The following is a 5,790-nucleotide window of genomic DNA, read 5'->3' as shown; positions in this document are numbered from 1 at the left end:
AAAGAGTGTATAGTGTTTATGGAAATAGTTATGCTTCTGCATAAAGAAAGTACAAAATTAATCGTCATTAGTGTATACAGTTTACATTGATCGAAAAGATCAGCATGCAGTAAACAAACAAGCCTTGCAAACAATAACCAACAATTTTCAAGCACAGTAATCTCTTTCACAACATTTTCCGTTTGACTGAAAATCATGCGCATTACTCCCTCTCTCTTCAGTTCAGAACAACAGCAAAAATCTTTGTTAATTAAAAAGCCAACCTAAAGCGTAGTAAATTCGCTTACTCGACAACAATTTCACAGTTAAATAAAGCAGCTCGCAACTGGACATCGACTTCATACAAAAAGCCTATAAATGTGATCGTTGAAATATGTCAGAATCTCTGTCAACACGGAATAGCAATCAACGTTTTCAGGCCTTCTTCGTTTTTATTAGCTAGTTTTAAAAAATATGTGAGGCAGCGAGGCATATATTGTGAAGGAAAACACAGAGCTCTCAAGTCTCACGCGTCTCGATGCAATCTCAAGCTCTCACGCCGACACAAGCATTTCTCACGCATTGCTACTTTTCCCATAGGTAAAACTACCTTTTAAGCTTTCAGAAGTGCTTATATTATGAATTCCGAATTAGTTCCTTCAGTGGCACTGAACTTTGGCCAACGTTAAATCTGTTCGTGTAAGACCACTTTTCTTGTTTGTTCAGGACTTTCACCCGTTAATATATGAAGAATAGGCCGATATATTATCTCAGGCTGACCATAATGACATGGGTCTCTTAAAAGGCAGGATTAAAAAAAACAAAATCACGTACTCGACAGTACATTTCCAGCGATTTGTGAAGTGCAATTTTCAAAAAATTTCCGGGTGAGCATGCCCCAGGACCCCCCTAGAATTCTCCGGCACAAGAAGCACAGGACACTTGTGGCTTTGGTGCAATCCCCAGCAAGTATCTCACTTTTTGCAACTTTAAGACTTGAGAGCTCTGAAAACATTACCTGAAAGCTAACCGTTGTAAATAGTGTTTTTTGTCTCGCGCTCTTTCTCTCAGCTTTACGTTGATTTTCGTTGGAATGTTCTCTTGTTCTCCTTCCTAGGCTTCTTTCGAGGATTTCTTCGCTTAAATTTCTCAAATTTCGTCGCCTCTTCTGTCGTGCTCTTTATCCCGTTTCTCGTCACTAATATGATTTTCCGCCAGAAAAACGCGGGTTGCCAATGCAACGCTGCCACACGATTTCCCGCCAAGGAAAATTGCCCGAACACTCCCGTCCCCAGAGAATGTCCTGCCTCCCCACCTCCACCCCGACAGTCTGTACGGGCGGACGTACGTGACGTCAGTCTGTAAGGGCAAACGTGCGTGACGTCATAACAAAAATTCTCGCATCGATAGATTACACAAAAAATCTTACCCATAGGGCTCCGCTGGCGCGCAAAGCGCGCCTGAGAGCTCCGCCATTGCAGAGCTTGGTGGCAACAAAAGTCGATACCACTCTGCTCGCTGGTGCTGTGGAACCGCTAATTTTTTTTCACGGTGGTTAATTATTAAACAATGTACTCAACATGCGCGGAAAGGTCATTAAACATCACATACTAGATTTCTGTAACATGTTGTCGTTGAGCCCTCTTGATTTTGTTGATGGCATTTTATTTTAGTCTCGATCCCTTGAAAGTCTCCTAATGAATCTGCCATGATTGTCATGATCATCGTCGTCTTTCTACTTCAAATTCTAGGGAGACACTGATCATACGTTCGATCCACATATCATTCTGTTTCGATTCGAAAACGTCAACCAATTCCGCACCGCTTCATCAACATTTTAAACACGAATCAGACTGACCTTGGCAACTATTACATGGCTGAATTTTGTCCTCTCGTTGAGCCTCGTTCGTTGTGTTCGCTTATCAAAGTTATTTGTCGGCTATGATTCGCTGTTCGATTGCACGCAATTCATCTGGATAACCGACAAGATAATGTTTATTATTTCCTACTCATTTGTTGATTTTATCGTAACCTTGAAAGTATCCTAATAAATCTGCCATTGTCATCATCGTCGTCTTTCTACTTCTAATTTTTGGAAGACACTGATCAAACATTCGATCCACATTTTGATCCGTTTCTATTCGAAAATGTCAACTAGCTCACTCCTTCATCAATATTTACAACGCGAATCAGACGGCCCTTGACAATTATTACATGTCTGGATTTTGTTTTTCCAGTTTAGCCTTCGATGTTTTCGTTTATTTTTCGGTATGATTCGCAATTCGATCTCGCGCCCCGATTCATCTGCATTTATGTCGCTGTATTTATACGATGTATCTGCGTTGCAACTTTCTGGGAGGCATTCTGGTGGGCTGATGGGTTTGTTGTTTGCCTCAAATTCCATGACTTTTCGTGCGCTTTATCCACACAGTGGGAGGGCATGCGCACAGTGAGGCCTTCTAAGAACGATGTTTTGACATAACATAACTCATTTTGACTCGGGTTGCATTCCAGGATGCGCTGTATGTGTAATTAAACTGATCGCCCTTGAACCTTGACGTCTTCGTCGGAACATCGTCGTCTCTCTATAATCCGAGTAGAGAACGAGGATTCAGATTGGCATACGCCCTAATTCGTATGGAAAAAGAGGGTTACAACTGTAAACAAGGCCGTTCCATTTTCCGTACGCTGGTAGTTTGGTAGCATATGCCTCTTCTTGCCAGTGACCGATGGCCTTCAATGCCGCAATTTTCACTGTTTGTGTGGAGCGCCATATAAACCTTAAGAGCCTCTCTCCGGCATATTTGTAACTTCTGTAATTTCATCTTCTCCTTCAATTTCTATCTTACGTTTTTCTTTCATCAAATCGCGAGTGAAGTGGAACTTTTCTACGGGTATTCTGCAATTGGGATCAACTAAGGGTTGAAAGTGTTCAACTGGAAACCACATGCCGAGAATGGGGACTGTTACTACCAGCGTTCCATCCAGAGAGGAAGACCTTCCAAAAGGACAAAGAGGAGAGGAGGACCACGACAACAGTGGTACCGAGAGTGCAAAGGAGACGGAGTCAAACACCAACAAGGATGGTTGCCTTAAATTTAACAAACTCACTGTCTGATGTGTATGCTGCCAATATTGGACAGAGAGTTGGCTGTCGTATATTATCAAGGAAACTGCCTGAACAGTTTAACTTTGTATTTATAGATCTCAATGATATACGTGGAACAATTGATCAACTGAGTAAAGGCACTTTGCTTGATCTGATAGACTGTATATTTAGAACACAAACCGATAATGTCAGGACAACATGGCTGTTGACTTTGCAACCTGATAACTGGATGCAGGCTAGAAATGATGTGCTTTCGGTTGCAATAAATGCTCTTTCCGACAATAGCACTCAAATGGTATAAAAGGCAGTTGCAGTGGATCAATAATTTGTATTCTGTTGCGCAGCCATCTTATGTGAGTCCATTTATGTTTGCTGCAAACCTCTTGGTGTATTCCATAGTTCGGAGTAAACTGCACTTCAAGAGCCAATCTACGGCATATTTGTAACTTCTGCAATTTCATCTTCTCATTCAATTTCTATCTTTTATTTTTCTTTCATCGAGTCGTGAGTGAAGTGAAACCTTTCTAGCGTCCCTTTACTTGAATTTCTTTCTTGTCTTCCGTCTTTGTAATTTTGGGACCGAATGCCTGGCTATATTTCTTCTTTCTGTGCAAGAGCCGCATATTCTCTGTTCTCCCGCTTAACCGTATTGTAGATGTACTGGTACGTATCAGTTTTGATGTTCGTTTGTGTCCGTATTGTCTGACGGTGGTGTGTGTGTGTGTGAGAGAGAGAGACAGAGACAGACAGAGACAGACAGAGACAGACAGAGACAGACAGAGACAGACAGAGACAGACAGAGACAGACAGAGAGACAGACAGACAGAGACAGACAGAGACAGACAGAGACAGACAGAGACAGACAGAGACAGACAGAGACAGAGAGAGAGAGAGAGACAGAGAGAGACAGAGAGAGAGACAGAGAGAGACAGAGAGAGCTACGCCCGCATAATGTAACTTAACATTTCAGTTAAAGTTTAGTCTTAATGATTTATAGATTCTGTTTAATTGTTAGTGATATTTCATTCATGCTACTCTTGATCTTGTGGAGCGTTTCGAAAGATTTTTACAGATCATTATTCAAGTAGCAAAGGAAAGAGGTCTAGGCCGCTAACAATTCTGTGTGCTTACCGGGAACAATTCGGTAAGCGAACCCTTTATTTTAGAGGGGCTAGGTCACGCTATTTTACGCAATTTTGTTTAATTTTGTTAATTATGAGCTCTAAACGTCAAATTGCCAAAGCAAAAGTCTTTCATTTGCAAAATAACTGCCACATAACAACTGATATTTATTTTCCAGCTGTGTAAATGACATTTTGATACAGACTGATATAAATTTGAAAAAAGGTGGGCCGACGTTTTTCAAATTTACCCAAATTCAATCCATTTCAATCCTCTCCAGTTTTGTCCATCCATGTCCCTTCTTGGCTTCCTTTTGTTTTGTTAGAGTCCTTCTATAGTTTTGAACAGTTATTTTCATATTTTAGTTAATTCTACGACCATTCGATTAGTGACGAAATTGCCTAAAATTGCGTGACCTACTAGCTCCTTTAAGGAAAATGAAAGTAAAGTCATTTAAACTTGTTTTACAGGTCAGTGCTTCTGGAAAAATGACAAACTTAGCTGCTGTCCGCTGGTTAACACTGTTATTTCATTCAACTTCCTTTATTCAGGTAATCCACAAGCGCATTGAACCGTCAGTCCTGGGAGCGGCTTGACAAGGTAGCAAGAGAGAGCGGAAATAATTAATTGAAGTTAATATTTAACAATTATTCGCCGCAAGCGAGGCGAATATTTGCCTCGGTTTTTATTCACCGAGTCTGAGGTGAACAACCGTTTTAGCATAATTACATAAGTGATTATTTGAAAAATATGCGTTTTCTTTAAAACAATGAATTTATTCATCTGTCACCTCTCATTTTGAAAAAAAACCACTTAGGAGATTATCGCGTAACGATCACCTCAAGAGCAACCAATCAGCGATAAGAACTTTAAATCACCTACGTAATTATACTAAAAAGTCTTAGCCCCAGGGATCAATTCAGATAAATTTCGTGACAAACTTTATCGGGGAAGATCACTGTCTATTTCAAAGGTCCAACAGGGCGTAACTCATTCTCGTCATCAGAGCCTTGTATCGACACAAGGCTCTGGGAAACTGTACCCAGGAGAACATGCGCCGTAAGGTTATTGTAGCCAAAAAATTGGCTATTCAAACCTTACGACGCCTGCTCACTCCTCGTGCTAATTAGAGACCCTTTTGATTGTTCTTCACGAAAACCAATGAGAAGACTGTTTCTTTCAGGGTTCCCCAGAGCTGTTCTCTCCTTCAGCCAAAAGAAGAGCTCTGGGGTCGAGATTGGGCCTAACTAAGGTTGGCAGCCTGACTTACCAATACTCAAGGAACACCCAACATACAACCTTGCATACGGCTGGCGCGCCTGAATTTGAATTGACCAATCAGGATTCAGCAGGCGGAAAAAACTTTACTGTCCTGACTTCAATGAAAGTTAACAGGAATAGGATTGAAATAGGGCCATTTATCTCACTGGAGATTGCATTAAACATTCAGGAAAAGGGACTTACAATTTCCAAAACCATATCAGACTGTAAAAAGTGAAAAATATGAAACATTTGGTGTCTCCAAGCTTGCAATTTGGCGTCAAATGGGTCACCAGCTTCCGGCATGGCAACTCGCTCGT

The sequence above is a fragment of the Montipora capricornis genome, chromosome 13 (assembly GCF_036669925.1).
Source record: "Montipora capricornis isolate CH-2021 chromosome 13, ASM3666992v2, whole genome shotgun sequence".
Taxonomy (NCBI): Eukaryota; Metazoa; Cnidaria; class Anthozoa; order Scleractinia; family Acroporidae; genus Montipora; species Montipora capricornis.
Note: the sequence above shows the minus strand (reverse complement) of the source record.